The following is a 24543-nucleotide window of genomic DNA, read 5'->3' on the forward strand; positions in this document are numbered from 1 at the left end:
TTTAAGATTAAATTAGAGGTGACATAACCATAAACACATAAATCTGCTGATCGAATCAATCTATGGGAAATACTGTAATCGAATAGAGGTGACATGCCATAATGTTTTTATTTTATTTTATTTTGTTTTTATTTAAACAAATTTTTTTTTTATATTTTTATTTATTTTTTTTATTTTATTTTATTTTTTTATTTATTTATTTTTTTTTTATTTTTTTATTTTTTTTATTTTGTTATTTTTATTTATTTTTTATTTTTTAATATATTTTTTTTATTTGAATTTTTAATTTTTTTCTTTTTTATTTTTAATTTTTTTATTGCTTTGTTTGGCAGAGTTCATAATGCCGTAATGTTTTTTCACCGTAACCATACACAACTGGTTGGTAGAGATTCGTAGATAATGCCAATATATTCATGAGCAAATTACTACTGCCCTTGTCACATTGCTCATGTTGTTATCGGTTTTTTTAGTTTATTTTCGAAATGAACAAGTGAATGACAATGTATGTTAGTATCAGCAGCTTATGCCTGTGGTACCAATAATAGGTGACAGTTCATGCGGTTTGGTTAACACCACGGTTAAGTATGGCATTATGGTGTAGCACCTCTAATTTTACCTTTAAATTCACACTAAATGTACCTACGCAAACTTTACTTTCATCCTTTCTCTTCTGCTGCGGTCCATTTTCCAATTGTAGAAACAACATAAACAAATAAACAATCTTGAGATTCTTAACGCCTGTCTTTCACACTCTACTCTACGCATTCCACCTCAATACTTTTTTCACGCCTGACACTTTTATTTAGTTTGCTTTGTCTTGCATTCTACTTAATTCAATACACTTTTTTGCAAGTAAGTTTATTACCGTTTTCTTTTCTCTGCTTGTGCTGTAGTTGATAAACTTTATAAATTAATTCCGAGCATTCCAATGCGGCTCAACCGGCAGTCTCCCAGTGTGGTTGTCCATCTACTGCATTGCCCTCCGGCCTATCCGCCCATTGTTTGAAGTGTTTTCTACGCCTTCGATGCGTACATTTTTTATACCCTAGCTGGTAGTGTCAACTGAAATGCAACCGTCTGCTATGCGTGCATGCTTGCGTGCGTGTGCGGGACGTTCGCCAGACGAAGCATCGTTAAACTAACATTTGTCACCCGCTTGACGATTTGCTCCATTCGCAACTGACCTAGCTGTAGAAGTTGTCTAACAATTGGTTGGCTGTATGCATGGCTTCTCCTCCGCTTTTCTGTCTGTCACCCAATGCTATCTTAATTTCTTTCCATCTCATTGCCTATTAGAGATTACTATCTGTTGACTCTTGGCATGTGCTAAATTTTTGCCATAATTTCTCATGAATCCACTTTAAATAAATTATTCAGATCCCGCTTTTTTATTTATTGTGCTTTGTTTTTCCTTTATGCTCCTCTCACATTATTATTTTTCTCTTATGCAAATGCTAGGGCACCAATTAAATATCAGTTAGTAGTGTAGTCCCTTGCCTATTGTCTATTCTTGATGGAGTTTGTCTCTAATTAAGCTATAAATAAATTGTCTCATTTATTAAGGCATTTCAAAGCAAGGAGAAAGTAAGGCAAAGAAGAATTTAATAACTTTTTTAATATACCAAGTGAAATAAAAGTGCTGACCGTTTGCCGCTACACTTGCAGTACATGGTAATGGTAATGGCAATGGTTGTACGGGTTATAAACTGCAACCAGATTGATCTATGGTACGCTCCTAATTACTTAATTATAATTATTTAGTATACCGAGGAATCGAATCAGCTCCTTAGGAGGGAGCAATCATAGGTCTTCCTCCTCTAGTAGGTGGGCAAAAAGTAAGGTGAATTTGGTTGTAAAATGAAAAATCTTTATTTATTCTTGAAAATCAATTTCATCCTCTTCAAAATAATCCCCTCTCTATGAAGTACACTTGTGCCAACGATTTTTCCAACCCCCGAAACATGCCAAATAGTCCATTTCCGGTATAGCCATCAGCACCTTCTTCGATTCAGCTTTTATCTCCTCAATCGACCCGAAACGCGTTTCCCGGAGTGGTCTTTTGAGTTTTGGGAATAGCCAGAAGTCACACGGAGCCAAATCAGGCGAATACGGTGGTTGCGGAACGATATGCGTGGAATTTTTGGCGAAATGGTCACGAAGAACGAGTGCAGTGTGAGACGGTGCATTATCGTGATGCAAAAACCAAGATTTGTTGGCCCATAATTCTCGTCTTTTTAGACGAATTGCTTCACGTAAACGACGCATAACGCTTAAACAATATTCCTTATTAACAGTTAGGCCAGGTGGAAGGAATTCATAGTGCACCACACCACGAAAATCGAAAAAAACTGTCATCATGACCTTTATTTTTGAACGACTTTGACGTGCTCTTTTCGGTCTGGCCTCGCCTTTAGCACGATATTCGCTTGATTGGTCGATTGTTTCAGGGTCGTAAGCATAAATCCAAGTCTCATCTCCCGTAATGATGCATTTGAGCTTGTCCTAATAGTCTGAAAGCATTGTTGCACACACTTGAACGCGACGACTTTTTTGAGAGTTTTCGGTACCAAACGAGATTTGACTTTTCGTAGGCCCAAATGGTCTTTCAAAATGGTTTTCACAGATCCTTCTGATATTCCGATCATATCAGTATGGTCTTTAACAGTCAACCGACGATTTTTGAGCACTAACTCCTTCCCTTTATTGACGTGTTGGTCATCTGTTGACGTCGATGGTCGTCCGGAGCGCTCCAAGTCATCAACACGTTCTCGACCCTCTTTGAAGTCTTTGTACCACTTATAAACATTTTTCTGCGACATGGTCGAATCACCAAATGCCTTCTGCAACATGCTAAACGTTTCCGCAGCCGAAATTTCATTCCGCAAACAAAATTTGATGCCACGTCACTGCTCAATCAAATCAGACATTGTAAAAATCGAAAAATGCACTCTTGGTCGTTTGGTAAACACAAGCGTAAATATATTACTGATAATGACATTCACATGAAAGTTGGCCCAGATGTTATTAACAGTACTGCCAACTCATGAAAAAAATAACTAGAGCGAAATTTTAATTCCGCAAAATTTGACAAATAAATTCACCTTACTTCTTGCCCACAGTAGTAAGTAAGGCGGCCGCCGTAGCCGAATGGGTTGGTGCGTGATTACCATTCGGAATTCACAGAGAGGTCGTTGGTTCGAATCTCGGTGAAAGCAAAATTAATAAAAACATTTTTCTAATAGCGGTCGCCCCTCGGCAGTCAACGGCAAACCTCTGAGTGTATTTCTGCCATGAAAAAGCTCCTCATAAAAATATCTGCCGTTCGGAGTCGGATTGAAACTGTAGGTCCCTCCATTTGTGGAACAACATCAAGACGCACACCACAAATAGGAGGAGGAGCTCGGCCAAACACGTAACAGAAGTGTACGCGCCAATTATTTATTTTTATTTTAGTAAGTACGAGGTTCTGTGACTCTTGTGGCCTAATGCCTCACAGTTGGTGATTAAGTGTTCCATAGACTCCTCTTCATCACAGCAGAACCTGCATGATCTTGTACTAGATAAGACTATTGTGTTAAAGTGATTATTACAGGCAAAGTGACCTGTAAGTGCTCCGCAGAGTAATCTGAGGCCCTTTTATCTAGGGTTAGAGCAGATTTTGCGCTGTTGGCATTAAAATTGAAAAACTTTTTGGAGTTGTTGTTGTTGTAGCAGCATAAACATTTCCCATTATGGACGGGGAATGGTGCTGTAGTGACAGTCCTTGGCCGGATATAAATCCGGGTCGTTCCGGTAACGTAGAACTGTCATGGGAGCTTTTTAAAGTGATTAAGGCCACTTGTGCCGTTCCAGTGTTCCCTGATTGTAGTTTGGATCCATTTTTTGGATTCCTGGTTTATATTATTTTTGTTAAGCCCGAACTATTCCTGCTACTACTCCATGGAGCGTTTTGGAACCATCTGTGTACCATTTTTGTGAGTCATCACTTAGCCATGTTGGGTTAGTGTTCTACTCTACACTTAAATTCCATTGTTATGTGATAAATCTTTCATTTAATGTTTAATTTTTACTTCATTGAGAAATATGTGTAATTTTTCCCACAACTATTCCACCTATCAAAAAACTCAACCGTTCGCTTTCAGCGCTCAAGAAAAAGTGTCCCGTTGCCCTTTTGGCTGCCAGGTAGCTGGAATCGGTTTGTGTTTAGAGTGGTCATTATAATAGTAAAGGGTGAATACTCTATTGATGTTTACATCAATCAAGTTTCGACTCTTGTCCTTAACAATATGAATGAGATGAATGAGCTCTGGTAAACCAATTGGCGAAAATTTTGATGAAATGTTGGAAATCGTGCAATTGGTCGGCGTGACAGAACCTATTCCATTGCCTAGGAAGTGAAGAATATTAGGGGAAAGAGTGCTGTAAAGCATAGATTTTTGTGTATGGAGAAAATGCGTAACACCAACAAAACAAATTATAAAAAATTAACAGAATTTTTCAGCAACTGCTATTCCACTCTATTATATCAAAAATTTAGTAAGATTCTCTAGAAATTCTAGTTAAAAAGCGTGGGCTTACTAATTTTGTTATGAAGTTTGAAATTTGGATTTACGTAGCAGGTGGTTCATTAAGTTTTTAAACACATTCTTATCGCTTGAAATACACTATAGGATTCAATATAATCTCCCTGACCACCAATACACTTGTTCCAATTAGATTTCAGTTTATGAATTCCATCATCTGGAAGGGCTGCAAAATACGCTTCCAAGGCTCTTATGACCTCATCATTTGATGAAAAACGCTTTTCACGCATGAATTTTCTTTATATCTGGTAACAGAAGGAAGTCACATGAATACAATTCATGAATTTTAAACATTGTCAAATTGCTCTCGCGAGACGGCATTTCGTCTGATGAAAAATAATTTTGTTTGCATTTTATTGGGTATTTCTGCACGAATTTTTTCCTTCTGCTGGTTTAAAGGGTTACAGTAATATTCAGAATTTATTGTTTTACCAGTTTGCAATTAATTCACAAACAAAATTCCTTTCGCATTCCAAAAAACTGATGCTAACGCTTTCCAGGCCGGTTTCTGGACACGAACTCGCTTTGGAGTCGAAGAATCAGTTTCCCACCACTTTTTCCGATTTAAGATCATTGTGATAGACTCAAGTCTCATCCATAGTGATGAATCGACGCACAAAATCCACTTTTTCTTTTAAAAAACGCTCTAAATATCGCTCAGAAAGTTGTATTCGTATGTATTTTTGTTCCATTGTTAGCAAATGCGGCGACCCTTGTGGACACCAATAATTCAGTCAAAATATTGCTTACACGGCTTCTACTAAATCTCTTTCACTTGACGATTTTCCAATATGATTCCCTGCATTTTTTCTACGATTTCTGGTACAACACCTTGGCGTGGATCGACTTCAAGTCTTGTACGACTACGTTTAAATTCAGCAACCAATCTTTCTACTCTACTAATTGATGGTGAAAAGTCCTTATAAACTTTCAACATTCGTTTATAAATTTCCTTTGCTTTTAAATCCTCCAAAAATTAGTATTCAATTACCGCACGATACTTGATTTTTTCCATTGTAGAAAATATTGTAACACGTAGATACTAAAAAGGCTAAACAAAGAATGACTAGATAGTTTGAAATGAAACAGCACATACGTTGATATGAAGAGTGTACCAACGCAAAAAAAAACAATGGCGGGCAGCGAAACCTATTGAACAACCTAGTATATGGGTATTGTTAAAGAACGAGCTTTACTTTTATTCAAAAAGAATTAACATAAAAACAAAAAAAGGACGAGAAAAATTATGATATCAAAACTAGACATGTAAAAATTCTGGGTTCAATCCTGAACTCTTGGGGCCTGATAGTCCACGATAAGATGGAAAGAAAAGTAGAATTCTCTAAGGCATTCAAAGTGGTCATAAGTGACCGCTCAGCGTGGAGAAACAATCAAACAAGTGGGGATTACTGATGGATCCAAAACGGAGGACGGTAGTGGCGGAGGTGGAATTGTCGAACCACATTTCAAAAAAGCAATAGCAATGGGGGAAAACCACTTGTATTTTCCAGGCGGAAGTCCACGCCTTAGAGCTGTCTACGGAGAGGCGCGGTGCCAATATTAACATTCTCTCTGACAGTCAAGCAGTTTGAAAATCGCTGGATAGCTTCTCATTCCAATCAAGGTTGGTCTGGGAATATTTTAAAATCTTCAACACCATAGCATCAAGAAACTCTGTTACCTTGATGTGGGTTCCAAGACATGAGGGCATGAAGGGAATGAAATTGCGGACACTTTAGCGAAAAAGGAGGCCAACACTCCCTTCATAGGCCCTGAACCTTTCTGCTGGTTAAATAACAGCTTCAAAAGTGGCTTTCTACGTGAACAGGAACACCGAGTCCTAATCAACTACTGGAGAGCCTAATCGGGCATGCGCTAGTCTAAAAGACTCATAAATCCAGAACGGATAAAGCCTGAAGCAATCCTTAACCTAAGCAGAAAGGACATCAAACTTTACAGTGAACTACTAACAGGACACTGTAAACTTAATTATCACATGAAAAAGATAGGTGCGATAGGAAAAGATTTCTGTAGACTCTGCAAAGAGACACAAGAAACAGCAGTGCACGTTCTATGCCCAGCAGTGGGACGACGCAGACTAAATTATCTGGGAAATGGTGCTATAGATCCAAACCTCCTGTTAGAAGTTAAGACTACATCAGTTTTATTTACATTTATTAACAGCCTAAAACTGTTTGAGTAGGCTACACAATATTCAGGTCGCAGTGTACAAACAGCCTATCAATAATTATAATCAAAACTGGTTTAAATGTTGATTGTGATCGTTTTTTCGCGAGCTCTAAGTACATATAAATTCGTATATTCATATGTATACTCATAAAAAGCCTCAAATATTGATATTAAATCAAACGCTACAAGTATATTACTCATATTACTCAAGTAATTTCATATTAATATACAAATTTTGTAATTCCAAGTGTTTTTCCTTTTTTATTTGCAGATTTATCATTGAAATTCAATCAATCGTCTCAATTATACCCACATCAACAGTACAGAAGGTATGCAATTGATATTTAAATCAGTTACGAGTTGTTTATATTGTTTAAGTAAACGCATGCAATTATTTTACATATTCTTACCTTTGATTTATTTCAGAGTTTATTAAATTAAAAAGAAAATATTTTACATGGATTTCATATATTAGTGAACATTTCTCATATGCGGTATTATTTTTAGTGTAGAACATGTGCCGGGCATATCCGTATAAATGCGGCACGAAATGTTTCGTATTTTTTCCCGTCTGCGTCCTGCCTCTATTGTACTGGGGCCAAAAGGTTTTCCAAATAGCACACGAAAAAATGGAGCTCCAACTGTTTTGCGCTTTACTGAGAAATAAGTTGTTCAATTCCATTTTAACAACACTCAGCAGATGCCGATTGGCCGGTAGCAGACAACTGATACCAATTCAGTTGGCCCTTTCCTGGCAAAATCATCAGCAATTTTATTTTCCATTTTATGTTCCTATTTCCTGGAACCTAGATCAGATAAATTTTACTTTTGAGAGCGATGGATTAACATAAAAGTCGATGGAAGTGATTGCGAAATGATAGTAAGAGAAATCAGGTGTTTCTCCATTTACTGAGTATAGATCATTAAATATGTAAATAATTGTGGTCTGCAAGGTGAAGTCCAAAATAAACAAGACTGGCGTCATAAAAATGTTTTTGATGGGTTAGGGTATTGGAAGTTACAGCCCTAGTAGACTTCCAGTGAAAGCTTGGTGACATACGGTTCAGTGGAAGCGAAGTTATTGCGTCTAAAGTGTCGGTAAATTAGTGTCATCGGTACAAAAATGAGTTTCAAACAAAGAGTTGATATCAAATTTTGTTTTAAAATCTTTAAAACGCTTACCGAAACATTAGAATTGATGAAAAAAGTTTATGGCGATGATTGTCTATCTCGTGCCAGAGTTCATAAGTGGTTTACACGTTTCAGAGATGGTCGTGAGGACATAAATGACAATGAATCTACAGCCTGCGCAAGTAACCACCGAAAACTCCATCGAAATTCTTCATAAATTTATCACAAATGAACTGAAACCATAGTTGAAATTCATGGGATCGGAGTTGAATATTTACAAAACATCGATTTATCGCATTTTAATATAATTGATCATTTAGGCTTACGAAAGGACGAAAAATTTCTCAGGATGCAACATTCAAATTCAACTCATTTGTTTTTACGATTCCAAAGGAATTGTCCACAAAGTGTTCCTGTCAACGGGCCAAACCGCCAACGCAATTTTCTATCTTATCGTTTGAAGCGTTTGTTGCATCGCATTGTCGATTTCGGCTTGAATACCGCGAAGGGGGAAACTGGCGCTTATTGCAGGATAATGCACCATCTCATCGATCCACTCTTGTGAGTGATTTTTTGACTAGAAATCGCGTTTTAACCATCGTTCACTCACCATATTCGCCTGATATGGCTCCCTGTGACTTCTACCTATTCGAAAAATTGCCTTTGACCATGAAAGGAAGACGTTTTGCGTTCATAGAGACCATCCAAAAGACTTGTACCGACATCCTGAAGGACATTCCGGTCAATGACCCGAAACACTCTTTCGAAAAGCTTTTAGATCGTATAAAACAGTGTATTGTGGGACTATTTTCAATAAATAAACTCGAAGTTATCAGAACAAAGCTCCTGTCATTTCTATTTTAGCTCAGTCTAGTGTATTATGAACTTCACCTTGTATACCCGCTCAAGTGCTTTCATCTCTCTCTCTCTCTCTCTCGTCTTCCTACTTAACATCACGTATACGCCCGTGTGGCCGATTGATAGCTTAAGGCCAGGTTACCCTTGATTTGTGTGCTTTTTTAAATAAACTTTATTCATAGTACAAAATATATTTATTAATCAATTTTTTTACATGTGAAAAAACAAATATTAAATTGCTTAAAAAAAATTTTTTTTTTTTTTCAAATGGTGGCTTTCAAAATGGCTGCTAAATTTTAGCTGATTCGTAGTTGGATGCCATCATATCTCGAAAACGAATTATCTGAAAGTAAAAAATCAAACGGTTTCATCTTCTGTATTGAATTGGTTATGACCGCAAGCAGAATCAAATATTTTTAATAAAAAAAAACAAAATGGCGGACTTTTGAATTTTTTGCCACTATTTTTTCACTTTTAATTGTTTATAACTTTTTTAAATAACAATAAATGTTTGTGATTCTGCTTGCGGCTATAGCGAGACATCTAAGAAATAAAATGCTACTTGGATCATATTAATAAGTGGTATAGTTTTCAAGTGAGAGTGGCATCCATATGAAAAAACGTGGTTTTGAGATAAACGCGTTTAAAGTTTTTATACTTGAAAAATCGTAAAAAAAGTGAGTTATACTTACATATCAATTCCAGCTTCATACACAACTCCTTCCTGCTCTTCGTAGGCATCGTTCTGAAGAATCCTAGAATTTCTAGCAGCAGTTCTATGCTCCTTTGATGCTTCAGTAGCTTCATGCTCGGCTCGGTCTAGGCGCCTGTCGTTGGCCTTATCAGCAAAGCGCCTTGCTTCCAGGCCGATTTTGACACCCATAACTTCCATCACTTTTAAAACTGGTAAAAGTCCTTCATTAAAAATGCATGCAGCACTTAGAGCAGCAATTTCTAGAGTTTTCTTCCCAACAAACTTATGTTTAGGGGCTATGTTCCAGACACACGAGTTGTAACTTTCGTTGTTGTTCTGGGTGTTAGCCCCTAAACATCTCTCCAGCACCTTTTCATCGGTTAGTTCCTCGTAAATTGGCTGTAAAAGACCTTGAACTTCGTCATCAAAAGCTGGAGGATGGTTATAACGAAAATTTCTCTTGTACTACCGTATATTATATTCGAAGGACGCTCTCTAACTGTAAAGGAGAGAATATTTTCGAAAAATAGAGAGGAAAAGAACAATAGCAGTCGATCCGAAGGCACACAGCACCTGCCGCTACCACAGGGGCCCGAGCGGCCGGATTTACCGCTTGGCGCGCACCGCTCCCCGGTCTTTTCTAGCTGCTTCTCGGTAGTGCCGACCTTCAGGACTAATTCTATATTATTTCTACGACTATTTACTAGCACTTTATGTAAAAAAAAAATTTTCGATTTTTTAAAAATGATCAGGGGTAACCTGGCCTTAAGACTAGCGAATGGTGCCTCCTCGGGTGTTGTCGTCATTGTTTGTGCTTTTAACATATCCTCGTCTAGAACCTTAGCCTTTGGCAACTCAGCAGAAATTCTAAATAAAATGTATGAAAAAAAATTCGCTCAAAATCCACAAAAATTCACTCATGGCAGCCCATCTCGCATATATTGCACTTTATTAACTGAAAAATGTATAAAAGCATAAAACAATTTTATTAATTATTTCCAGTATTGTATTTGTTGCTGGATCCGCCTTGTATAGAAAATGTGGTCAAGCACACTCTCATGTGACTCCACTAGAAACTAGTTGACCCAAAAACTGTACTTCATGCTTGGCGACTGGGATTGAAAAGAAACAAAAAAATGTCAACTAACCATTTTCCTTCTTAAGTGACACATGAAAAATATAAAAGTGCAAAAGCGCAGATTGAACTAAAGAGGAAGGCTATATGACTTTGGGATTTTCCAAAAGTGTGAACGAGTATAAACGAGTTCTTTCTACGTGCGTATGCATGTAAGCATGATTTTATGTATGTACAGATGTATGTATGTATACATTAGGGCGGGTCGATTTAAAAATCGCTCATTGCTCTGTGAAAATCGTATTCTAGAGATCAAAATAAGAAACTTTGCCGAAGGAACCATACCTCTAAAACGAATTCTGATGTCCCCCAATTTGGGTCGAACGAAAAATCCCACTTTGACCCATTTAGAGTGCTCCAATCGAGTCCAATTGTATGGCCGACCCCCACTAACTTTGGACGGCCGATCCACCCATGCCAGTGGCACACCCCCTGGAACTCCCCTGGGTGGTTCCCCATACAATCATTTCAAAATATCATAATTTTTGTCCTTTACATGAGAAAAGAAACTAAAAAGTTCGACCCAAATTGGGGGACATCAGAATTCGTTTTAGAGGTATGGTTCCTTCGGCAAAGTTTCTTATTTTGATCCCTAGAATACGATTTTCACAGAGCGATTTTTTTGCCTCCCCACAAATCGCCTAGTATACATGGATGTAAGTGTCCACGTATGTAGCTGCAAAATAAACATTTATGAGCTCATTGATCCGCCTGACATAAACGGATTAGATTGCTTTCAAGTCTCTATTCCATTTGCGCGAGAGCAAAATACGGTTGTGCAAGTTGTAGATAAGTCTCGATGTAGCTCTTTGATGGTTATATTTTTTTCTTCGTTTTTTTTTTAGTTTTTGTGTTTTTTTGTTTAGTTGAGTTGTCTGCGCTGTTACGACAGCGTTAGTCTTCACTACTATTTTTCCTTTTATATTTTTTTCTTTAGTTGTTGCTTTTCGCTTTCATGGTTTATTCGTCCTTGCCGTATTCCTCGCAGCTTTGTAATTCTAAAGTAGCTTAATTTTACGCAACAATACACACGTAATATTTTTTATAACGCTAGTTCCTTTTCTTATTATCGTTGTGCTGTTGTTTTGTGTGCATTCTTAATGATCAGATCTACAATTTTTATAAGCATTTGATATATTTGTTGACCATAGCTAATTCGTTATTAATGCAACAGCCATTGCTAAGAAAATGTGCGAGTAGCCTGTCGATTTTAGTAATTTTTATAATTACGTTGCTGACTTTTAGGCGCTGAAGGCTTTGGTATGTTGATTTGCTGGTAGGTATCTGTACTAGATATTATAATTCTACATTCCTCCTATTTTTAAATACTATTTGTCAGTCGGATTCTAACGGTAAGCTCAGTACAAATTCAAATTCATTATTTTCGTTATTTACTGCCGTAGTAGTCACAAAAACTTATCACCGACTTGACTAGCTTGCATGTTAAACTCATACACGCACGGCTCATCACCTGTTATGACGCGCTGGAAACGTTGGGTCCGAATTCACTTGCTCAAGCATGTCTTCAGCCACCTTCTTCCGATGAATTTTTTGAAAGAAATTCAACTCTCTTGGAACGAGTCGAGCAGTCACGCGTCTTGGCGTCTCATGTCTAATTGATGGTTTAAAATGTTACGTATTGATTCGTGAGATACCCTAAGGTCACGAGCTACCTCAATCAAATTTAAATGATGGCTTTCCAGCAACATTGTTTTGACTTTGTCTACGTTTGCATGCGTTGAACACGTTGATTGGCGACCAGATCGGGACAAATCTCCACGACTTCTCGGCCCTCTGCAAAAGTCTTATACCACTCATAGACCAGTGCTTTTGATAAAGCATACTCGCCATGGCTTTCTGCAACATATTCAACGATTCGGCACACGAAATCCCATTCAATTCACAAAATTTAAGACAAATTCTTTGTTCGATATTTTTAGCCATAGTGAAAATCGCAGAGCACACCTGCGAGCACACCTTAAGGGGTAACACCACTGTACACGCGTAAAATAAACACGATTTTTAAAGAATTTTTTTGTATAGAAGGAAAGAGGAAACAATCACTCTGATTTGGGAAGTTATTACTTATATACTAAAATACAAAACTACAAAGTTTGATCGAAAAATTTTACAAAATGGCGGCATTGGAGACATTTTTGTAATGTGGTTTCTCTTGAAGCAGCTCCGCGGCACGCAGCACAGAGGGTGCAAATTTTAATCTGGAACAAAGAAACATTTTTTTTCTTAATCTAGATAAGAATAGCTAGAGAAAAACGTAGGGGATTTAAAAAATATTTATTTTTGTGGAATTAGCAAGCATTTGAAGGAAAAAACTCTATTTTGGACTAAAAAAACGGCACTTAAATAATTATAACAATCGTTTAAAAAAAATCCCCTACGCTCTTCTCTTAAGAAGGTTAATATACAGACGTAGTGAAAAACCTGATTAAAAATATTTAAAATTGTTTGAGTTATGCTGCGTGCCAGTTTCAGAAAACGTGTTTTGAGAAAAACGCATTTAAAGTTTGGAAATTTGGAGAAGTCGTTAGGTAGCAGTCACTAACGCTTGGTTAAAAGCTTAAAATATTTATGAAATAGACTTCGGTAACGTATAAAACTTTTTGTTCTGTATTTTAAAAGGTTCAAAGAATTTTTTAGGCTTATAAAAAAAAATCAATTTTTTGAAATTTCTACAGTGGTGTTACCCCTTAAATGGCAAAAACAAGCTAATTGACAGATCACGCTCAAACTCCGCGACACTATAGAGCACAGTTGTACCAACATTCCACTAAAAAAAAAATTAGACATATGTATAACGCGCGCTTTATAAATGCACAATTCCTGATATTTTTTGACAGAATGTATATCCATGCAATATACGACCCACTTAAGTGAATAATTATGTTCAATAATTTTGAAAATCTCTATAAAATCTGCTACCGGATTCAAGTTCCACTAAATTTTCTGTTTTCACAAGACAAATGAAGGAGAAGAGTTTAAATGAGGGATAGAAACCTTACTGAAGATCACGAAAACAAACCTACGACTTTTTAGGAAATGTGTACTAAATTGGAGCATTGAATCATTGAACCTTAACCAATTGGAGTTTCACATAACGATTTATGTAGGAACAGTAGGGATGCGGATGAGGTAGAACCCAATCAGTTTTTGCGCAAATGTTCCGCCTTTAGAATCATGAGCTTATGTTTTCTCTGGAATTAGTTCCACTTATGTGAGTTATTGGATTCACCAAAATACCGGTTTGAACACTTTGGTGGACAGAGTAGTCCGTCTAACCTAACGTAACTTGAGTTGCTTCATTTTATAATGAGGTTGCAGACATTAAAGCTAATGACAGCTTCAAGGCTACCACTTCGGTACTATCAGGTAGAGAGCCTGTATGAGCCCAGGAAAGATACAAACGAAAACCTCTCATTGTGATAGCTGTCTCAGTGCCTGGTGAATTCAAATCACCCTATGCCATCGCATACTAACAGTACTTATACAACACGATTTATGTGATGTGTGAGATGGAAAGTTTCAATCTACTTCTTCTTGATTGGAAAAGCTCGTAGACGTTTCTTCTGCGAATTGGAAGCGTCCTTTTCCATTTCTTGCAAATACCTGAGGGTACTGCATAGAATACTCTCGAATCAATTCGTACGAGAAGATTTAGCCGTTGGTATGCCAGGATCTATATTCCTTATTATATGTTGGTGTAACTCGTATGTATCTGATCTTTCTTCAGCGGTAAAGTAGTCTATTGTTTCTGCATTTACGCAGGCTGAAAAGTGTAGAAAGTGCGCTTGAGAGATGAATGGTCGATGGTTGCGGTAGAGGCTCTTTATCAGTCGGCTTTTTCAAGGCTAGTATCGTAGCGAATAGCAGGCTGCCATTTCGGGTTCATGCTTAAAGCATGAAACTTAAAGTTTCAGTTATCAGTGGAGTTTTTTTTATCAAGAGACAGCCACTTAACCTGATGGCTGTTTTTCATAAAATACATTTTCACCAAAGGCCAAATCAAGGGCTTGCAAGTTTTGGGTCTGAGAGAATTGCCAACTGTTTTCACTGCGTTAGGATGTTAGGATTAGATTTAAGAGTTTTAAGAATTCAACTAAGTTGGAGAGTCCTAGTCTGCTGGCATATATACCATTGTAAGTTTAAAATTTTTGCATGTTTGTTTGGTCGCACTTGTTTTTTATTTTTGAAAAAAAAAAAAAAAAAAAAACTCCTTGAAAGTGCCTGTCTTAGCCATGACAAAAGGCTACTCAGTTTCCACATCCCTTGAAGGAAGGTAGCAGCAACTATAGTAGTACGAATATCAGCAGTTTAAATGAGTGGTATTAATTAATTTTCTCGTCTGTAAATATGCAATTCTCAAGAGCAACTACCGCTAGATGCTTACCATTTCATTCCCATAGCTATAGTCTGCACCGCTCAATCAGTTTATGAAATGCACTATACTGAAAACGTATGAGAAAGCATGCAGGCCTCCATAACTCATGTTTTGCCCGCTCAAGTAAAAGTATTTCGCCAGAGCCCCCATATCGCAAGGTCGAACACTTTTGCATAATTAATAGTTTGTCGCATCTGATTAGTGACCACTAACAAGGCAAATGAGCTAATAAGCAAAAACTCAAATTAGTGCATGTTAGAATATCGGACAGCCTTGGAAACTCATAAGTATGAAAAGCGATTATAGCAGAGTAAAAAGGTTTTTAAATTCAAATAATCGGTACTTGATTCGATGTAATTACTCTACCTTTGCATTTTTTATCATTCCCTATCGCATCGTTGAAATCACATCATCATTACTTGAATACCCATCATTCATAATGAGCACAATATTGATTTATGTCGTCGCTTAATTGACTTTCTTTTTTGCTTCTCCTTGCGTTCTCTTTTATATCCCTGACTCTTACATCCCGTTGCTACCCATCCACATGCCTCATTTATTCATCACATTTGTTTTTTAGTTTTTTTTAACTGTTGCTTCTAATCTGCTTCGCATTCGGTCGAATGGGGCGTGCACATTAGGGTTGTTCGAATATAAAGGGTGATCAATATAGTGTTTTCGAATTTTAAATTGAAATAAAACAACGAAATTTCAAATTGATTTGGCAATCTTTATTATTTTTATGTAGACATTTATTTTTTAAATATAATCCCTTTCAAATGTTGGCTCCAACTGCGACGTAATTCGGTCATTCGTGAACAATAATTTTTTTGAATGACTCGCTGAAGATCTTCGGTCGGTATCTCGTGAATAACTTTAGTAATGTTGGCTTCCAGTATCTCAATCGAAGCTGGTTTATCCACAAAGCATTTAGACTTTACATCTTCTCACAAATAGAAGTCCGTAGGTGTGATGTCACACGATTTTAGTGGTCAACCGACTGGTCAGTGACGAGAGATGAATTGTTCACCGAAACGACGAAGCATAAATCCATTGTTCACGTTGTTTTATAACAAGTAGCACCGTCTTGTTAGAGCCAAATGTTGTGCAGATCACGGGCTTCAATTTTCGACTTTTTAATCGTTTATCATGGCGCGATCGCGTTCGCCATTCACTGTGACATTAGCGTCAGCCTCGTCTCTGAAGAAATGTGGGCCAATGATTCTTCCAGCCCTTAGGCGGCCTTAAACGGTTTGTTTTCAATGGATATAATGGCTGTTCTTGAATGTTTTCGGGTTGCTCTTCAGCCCAAAAACGGCAGTTTTGCGATGAACTTTGTTTGAACGATTTGCAAACGTTGTTGTGGCGTAAGTCTTTGTGATGAAATGTCAATGAATACTAAAAAAGTATGTATTTAGTTTGACAGTAGTCAGGCGTAACCTTTTAAAAAAACCCCTATTGGGAATAAAAAATAGTTTAAAAAAAACTAAAAAACACGCTTTTATTGCTAATCGAACTAAAAGGGAGAAAATAAATTTCAATGACAAAGAGACCTATAATGAAGTAATAGCAAATCGAAGGATCAGTCATAGTCAACTACCTCAGAACAGAATTATAACAAAAATTAAGATACAAATAGAGTAATTCAAATTAGAGTTAAAAGCATCGGATTCATTTTGCTTCACTTTCATAACCCTCTGTACATAGGTAGTTGCCAATAGAATGATTGTAATATTTACTATATCAAGCATCCCACGCTTTTAACTCTAATTTGAATTACTCTATTTGTATCTTAATTTTTTTTTAAACTATTTTTTATTTTCTACTTTTTAGTTCGATTAGCAAAAAAGCGTGTTTTTTAGTTTCTTTAAACTATTTTTTTTTATTATTAATAAAAACTATTGTTATCATTGCAGTCATATTTGTTATTGTGTTATATTTAATTCCTTTCTTATCGACTGTGAGTCTAAAGCTATGCAGTTATCGGCCGTAATAAAGAAGTAATCGGGATAAAGAACTTATTTCGTGGAGGGAGCCTGAGAAACTTATTTACAAGAATAAATAAAGATTTTTCATTTTACAACCAAATTCACCTTACTTTTTGCCCACAGTAAAAAAAGAAAATATTAATCCTGGCAATCCTCCTAGGGATAATGGAAAACTTTTATCAAATTATTGCATTGTCATCGGTCCTTGATAGGTATGCAAAATTTCAAGTCGATCAGATTTTTAGAAGTCAGTGAAAATTAGGCTTAAAGATTCCGTTACATACATACAGACATACATACATATATACATACATACATACATACATACATATATACATACATACATACATATATACATACATACATATATACATACATATATACATACATACATATATACATACATACATGTATACATACATACATACAACCCGACCTAATACACATATCTACACACATACATACAACCCGACCTAATAAAAGTGTGTTAAAAAGTACCTCCAATCTGTTCACCCTTAACAATTTTTCCCCTAATTTGTTCTACGACCCAAAACCTAAGACACTAATTTTTTATTTATTTAATATTTACCTGTGCTGTCAACGTTTTGACATTTACACAAAAAATAATACCCGCTGTTTTATTTACAAAACAAAAAAAATACTTAAACTATTCTTTTCGTGTAACTGTACCAAGTATTACGTTTGCATGAGCTCGATTTATGCTGAAGTCAGCTTTCGGGTGAGTGAATTTAAAATCCGATTTGTCACATTCGTATAAGTTAACTCACATTCACACGTACATACATGTATACTTGCATGTGTAAAAGCTCACACTTAAAAGTTTACCCTCTTTATTGTCATTCAAACCGGAAACAAGTGATTTTTCATAATTTTATGCTTTTCTCCACTTTATGTTACATACGTAGTTTGCATGCATACTTACATATTATATGTATCCACCGACGTACATAGCAGATGTTTATACATATATACATACACATAGATGTTCTTCTGAACACAGCGGTAAATATGGCATTAGAGCAAGAGCATCCTAAACGAAATAAAATCCGGCATTGTTCACTCACTTATGTATGCAGGTATGTATGTGCGCATAACTATCATATTTATGTGCAAACATAAGCATACATACTCGTTTGCTATTACGAATATCAATTGTTTCTGTTTGCACATGCATATCACATGTGGAATGTAGGTCTTTGGGGTCTCTTTTTAATTTTTTAAACTAAACGTTTCATCTTGTAGCGCTCAGCCCAGCTGACGCATCAAGTTACCATTTTTTCACTGTCGGCATCCATATAAATAATAACCCATTCACTTCTGCTCCCCCCAACTCTCATCGTAAGCATCGTAACTTCTGTCCATCCGCGCAGTCACTCTACTTAAGTACTTTGGACGCACGTATGTATGTATGAACTGAGCTTATGGATGTGTGTACAGGCCGTGAAAAAACTGTAGGTAGGTAGGTGAAATGGTTGAAGTGTCAGTCTGGTACTCCTCAAGTAGCTGGGTTGATACCATTGTGAGACCTCCAACAGGCATATATTATATCTACAGTCAGCCAGAGCTGTTGATATAATGGAGAAGATTTATGGGATTTAAGTTGGCGCACTGCCCCAGGCTGTCGAAAAAAGGAGCTCCCAGTGACCTTAGTCGTCTAGCTGCCAAACCCGTACATTTACAGAGAAAGTGCTCAACAGTCTCCTTCTCTGAAAGATCCCCATAGCTTCTGCAATGGGGGTTAAATGGTAACCCTAGCATTTCCGCGTGTGTGCCGATCGTCCAGTGACCGGTAAAGACAGCTACGAGTTTGGAAATTGAATGGCGAGGAGTCCAAAGGACTTTCTGAGCCCTCTTTTTATTGTACTTGGGCTAAAGGGTTTTCGTAATAGCACATGAAGAAATAGAGCTCTATCTTTTCTGCGTTTTCCTGAGAAATAATATGTGCGGTTCGCCTTTAACAAGTGCCAGGGGGATGCCAATGCCCGGGTAGGAGGTCTCTGAGGCCAATGCAGTCCCCTTCCTGGCAAGCTCATCAGGAATTTCATTTCCCTCTACGTTCCTATGTCCTGGATTCCAGATCAGAGAAATGCTACCTGCACACCCAAGAGATTTGATCTTCTTCTTACAGGAGTTTACTAGTTTCTTTTTGCACCATGGCATCGTCAGAGTCTTGATCGCGACTTGACTATCGGGCAAAATGTTAATATCTTCTTCGCTCCCGCGTTCATTAAGCATTTTGTATGCCTGCAGGATCGCAAGACTTCTGCTTGAAAAACACTAGCAGTGTTCGGCAGTTTAAAGGTGATAGATAATAGATAGATAGATGATAGATAGGCTAATTTAAAGAAAACCCCTGCTCCAACTCCCGATTCATTCTTGGAGCCGTCAGTGAAGAGAGAGGTGCAAGCTGCTGTGCAGATTTTCCCCTCGATCCAATCCTGTCTATTTGCAAAGATTGCCCCAGCAGGACCCTCAAACTCCCATTTGCGGATAGAGGGATTTGTTCAAAGTTCGGAGAAATACGGTGTAAACTGCCAGAAAATGCGACCATGCCCCTTGAGAGATTACCTCCAGAGGCCAACCTCCACTAACCTGATTTGCGATGATTTGCGCTGCGATGGAAATAACGTAAAAGCCGATGGGAAGTAAGTGGAAAAGGTCATTTAGGGCAGCATTGGGGCAAGTTTTACATGCTCTGGTGATACCAATGCATGCAGTCCTTTGCACCCTCCCTAATTTAGTGCTATTATAGGCCTTCCAAAGAGCTTCCCACCAAACCAGGTATCCACACGTTAAAATTGGCAAAACCACTGCGTTGTACATCCCCAGCACGATCTGTGGCTCGAGTCCACATTTTTTACCGAACATAGATTTGCAGGAGTAGAAAGCTACACTGGCGTTCTTTACCCGATTTTCAATGTGTAGCTTCCAATGGAGTTTGGAGTCAAGTATCACTCCAAGATGTTGTTTAATTTGGGAAGTCGAAAGGCTGGAGGTTTATATTTTATGGTAAATAGCACTAGCTCCGTTTTGTCAGAGTTGACTCGGAGGCCGCAAGTGGCAGCCCAGCGACTGAGTACAGGAAGTGACCTTTCCAAAATCTCAGCCATGATTGAGAGAAACGGTGTGAAATAACTATAGCACCTCGACATTTTTACAAGTTCTTATTATATTTCTGTTTTTTTACTCTTTTATTGTCATAATTTTTACACCCGCAGACGAATGGGTTGGTGCCCAGTTAATAAAATTTTATACTGAAATTGTATTCCAGTAATCAATAAAAAAATATTTTTACTGCAATTTTTTTCAGTAATCAGTAAACGTTTACTGGTAATGCAAACTAAATTGCAATTTCAGTAAAAAATTATGTTTACTGCATTTTTACTGCTACTGGAAAGTGCTCGTCAGTAAGTTATCATTTACAAGTGAACAGGTTCGAAACCTCAGGCACGGAACGAAATTGACAGAAAACGTTTGTTTTAATGGCGTTTGCTCCTCGGCAGACGATGGCATTCCTCTGAGTGTAATTCTGCCGCAAAAAAAGGGCCGCATAAATCTGCCGTTCGGAGCGGCGTAGGTCCCTTTATTTGTGGAAAACAACAAGTCGCACAGCACAAATAGGAGAAGCTCGGCTCAACACCCATAACGGGTTGGCGGTTGCACTCTTTTGTCTGAGAAAAAAATATAAATTATAGAAAAGGTGTTTATATACAGTTTTATCGCTTATTAGATTTAAGTTTATTAAATTGCAAATGTGAAGTTGCCTTTGGATTTTTTAATAATTTTTTTCTTGATGGTGTAACGCATTTTCTCCACATAATAAATGTATGAAATTTTTTGTTATACGAGTATGTCGAAAAGGCTCAATATTTGTGTAAAGTTAAAAATTTGGAGTTAGGTGGTTTTTGTTAGACTTCGAGCATAGTATTTGTTAGACAGCGGTATAGTATAGCATAAAAATAATGAATATTAGAAAAAGTCTAAACTGCTTAAAATATTGTGGTGCTATAATTTTTTCGCGGCCTGTATTTAGTACTTGCAATTATTGTCATGTCAGCATCAGAGTGACAACGTGTTGCGACGTCTGCTCTTGCATAAAGTGGCTACGTGAAAAAATCAAAAGCATAGACCCACCAATCCCAATCGGCTGGGGTGTATCAGAACGGAAAGGACGCTCGTTAGCAGTTACCAGTCCATTTGTGAAGCAAATTCCAGTGCCTTGATGTGACAATTTTGTTGCTGTGACACGTAATGTCACCCACACATGCGACAAATATTCTTTTGCATGTATTTGTGTAGATGGGAATCAGAGGCAAGAAAAAAAACTAGTAATGGCGCTGACCCAGTGAACGTTTTATCGCTGAACCGAGGAAAATGGTAATATGAATCAGTGTTTTTAAACAATTTTTTACATTAGGGGAAACGAACTATCTCGCTACGATAAGTGCGAGAAATTAAAAAAAAAACTAAATAAGAAAATTCGAAAACAAAAAAAAAAAACAACATATTAAGAAATTTGAAAACAAACAAAAAAAAAAAATGATAATAAGAAAATCTGAAGCATATTTACCAGTAGTCCCAATTAAATACCTATTCTAATTATATACGTGTATATATAATATATACATGTTTGTATATACCTATATATATAATTGGCGCGTACACCCTTTTTGGGTGTTTGACCGAGCTCCTCCTCCTATTTGTGGTGTGCGTCTTGATGTTGTTCCACAAATGGAGGGACGGACTTACAGTTCCAAGCCGACTTCGAACGGCAGACATTTTTATGAGGAGCTTTTTCATGGCAGAATAACACTCGGAGGTTTGCCATTGCCTGCCGAGGGGCGACCGCTATTAGAAAAATGTTCTTTTTAATTTTAGTGTTTCACCGAGATTCGAACCAACGTTCTTTCTGTGAATTCCGAATGATAATCACGCACCAACCCATTCGGCTACGGTGGCCAAAATATATATTTATAATATAAATAGTCGATTTATGAGAACGTCGACATATCGGTGCTGAGCACGTCTACAGATGAAATGATGTTAAGAACATTGAGATATCAGTTTTGAAGGTTGTTCCGCAACACTTTGCGCTGTAGCAGAAATATTCTCGACAGAACGTCCAGTTTTTGGGCTGCCGATCCTTTTTGTATTCTCGAGAGAACAAGTTTCTTTCACCAACCTTTGAATCGTCAACTCATTCGGAGGGATTATTTTCACAAAAAAAATCACGAATTTGAACTTTTAACGCGTTGTTCTATAGTATTAAATTGTGCATATGTGTATTTGACAAATGTCACAGATAACATAAAAGAAAAGGTGCCTTTTAGGCTTCGATGTCACTACTGAGGTCTTGGCTTCATTTTTGAAAGACCCTTTACATTTCAATACACAACCAATTTGAATCTATTTTCTTTTTCAAAGACATTTTCGATCTCAATCACATTTCGAGTATAAGCTAAATCTAGTTTCTAGAAATGTCGACCTTAGCGCCATCTAGGGGTTGCGCCATGCAGTTTTTTCTAAAGAATTTCGATTTAAGTAGTCCATGCACATATAAATATCTCGACGCCAGTGCCATCTAAAGTGACGCGTAAATAATATGTAGATGTTTTTCAAAATTTTTATATATGTGTACGAGGATTGGCGTTTGTATTTTGCATAGAAATATAATAATGAAAATTCCTTTATTGGTTTGAAAAATTTCTCCTTTGAATTCAATACACTTCTACATCCGCTTGAACCAATTTCCAAAGCACTTTTGCCACTCAGAAGTATATAGCCGCAAAATCAACTTTTTAAAGGCTTTACTACCAACTTATCCAGACACTAAAAAACGTTGACCTCGCATAAATTTCCTGGACTGTAACTCGATGCTTGACGTTGGAATTGGCTGTTGTGTTTTCACTTGCCAAAGTTTTTATAAAATCAGTCGAATACTTTGGTACAGCAGGCGGATCCAACAATTTCGTTCAGCTCTTGTGCGTGGTACTGCAGGGTAAAGTGATTCAAGTGGTTTATCAGGCGCCATCAATATTTATGGCTACACTTTGCTTTTAAGTGTCGTAGCAGCGCTTAAGCGTATTAAGTTTCTCAAACCACCCTCTTTCCCCAGTGCATTTGTTTGATCTAATTAGAAAAAGATGAAAACCAGCAACTGCGTAAATTGTGTGAAAAAGTGCTCAAGTAATTTAATTTTCATGAGAAACATTTCGGGTTCAACGCGGAAACAATCGTGTAATTTATAGCGCAATTTGCGTTCCGCTATAATCTGATGTCAATAACTAAAACTGCAATTTCAGCCGAATGAATCTTCACTTACTTACTGAATAACTTAGCATTAATTAGTGGTGTTGTGTAGTCGCCTGTGTCTCATTATTTTATAATTTTAATTAATTAAATTTTTGTTTAAATTTCCTGCTCAAATGCATTATAGGAAGTCAAAAGTGGTTGGGGAAATTGACGCTCCTGCTGTTATTCGTATTTTTCTTTCATTTTGTGATTCTTCACTTAAGTTCCTTGAATATATATATATACCTATATATATATATTTATATACGGACTTTTATTTTCGTATATTTATTTTAGAAACATGTTAGTTTTGTTGAGAATAACACTTTGCTTATAAAGGGTGATTAAGTTTCAAGGCCCGGTTTTGATTTTGAATAAAATACAATTTTTTTTAGGAAATTATTGTCATTTCTCTTTATTATGATAATATTGGTATGGCTCAATTACGTATGGAACAAAATATCGGCCAAATGGTCGCCGCGGCCTCGGCTGCACACCTCCATCCGATGGTCCAAATTTTCGATGACGCTAAGGCATAATTGAGGATCTATGCCGTTAATGTGCCGAATTATCTCATCATTTAGCTTTTGAATTGTTGCTGGCTTATCGACGTACACCTTTTCTTTCAAATAACCCCAAAGAGAGAAGTCCAACGGTGTCGTTGACGTTTCCACACCTAAACATCACATTCAACATCAGCCCTTGAAATTTAACCACCCTTTATAAATGAGAAAAATTTTGAATTGGAATGCTTCTAAATGCCACTACTTGAGGCATATGCAGATAAGTATGTCCTGCCACTTACGTATACGCATAAACACGAATGCTGCTGTTCCTCTGTAATCCATTTATTTCCATTTCCCTGGCTTCCACTTTAAATACTCAAAGTGATAAATTACGTTTATTTTAATTGCCTGTGCTTTAACCTATTTGTGCCACGCTTGCTCAAAGATTATTTTTTCTATATGAGGGCTGGCATTTTTATTATGTGACTGGACGTGAAAACAAATATTTAGCATCCAAATGGCTTTACTGTTTTCAAAATACGTATCCTTCGATCAATAATATGAAAATGGTAAGTGCTTGAAGAATTACTTTTAGCATTAGTGACCGAGATAGTTTTCGACAGCGCAGTCAAATGGCAATAGAGACAAAATTTACAGCTTAACTTGATTTTACAAAATTATCTATTTAATCAGTCTCATATGTTTCGGTCTTCTTTGTACAAGAGTTTTAATAAAATCCAAGGATTGCCC

General features: G+C 37.0%; 1 protein-coding gene across 2 annotated transcripts in view; it reads left to right on the plus strand.

Moving 5' to 3' along the window:
• The window catches only part of LOC129240200 (bifunctional heparan sulfate N-deacetylase/N-sulfotransferase), a 355141-nt gene that overhangs the window by 90902 nt on the left and 239696 nt on the right, over positions 1-24543 (plus strand). For both annotated transcript variants that reach the window (XR_008582037.1, XM_054875832.1), the window contains exon 2: positions 7045-7102. The gene's annotated coding sequence lies outside the window, so the exon portion shown is untranslated. The remainder of the gene's footprint in view (positions 1-7044; positions 7103-24543) is intronic.

Source organism: Anastrepha obliqua, chromosome 3, assembly GCF_027943255.1.
Source record: "Anastrepha obliqua isolate idAnaObli1 chromosome 3, idAnaObli1_1.0, whole genome shotgun sequence".
Taxonomy (NCBI): domain Eukaryota; kingdom Metazoa; phylum Arthropoda; class Insecta; order Diptera; family Tephritidae; genus Anastrepha; species Anastrepha obliqua.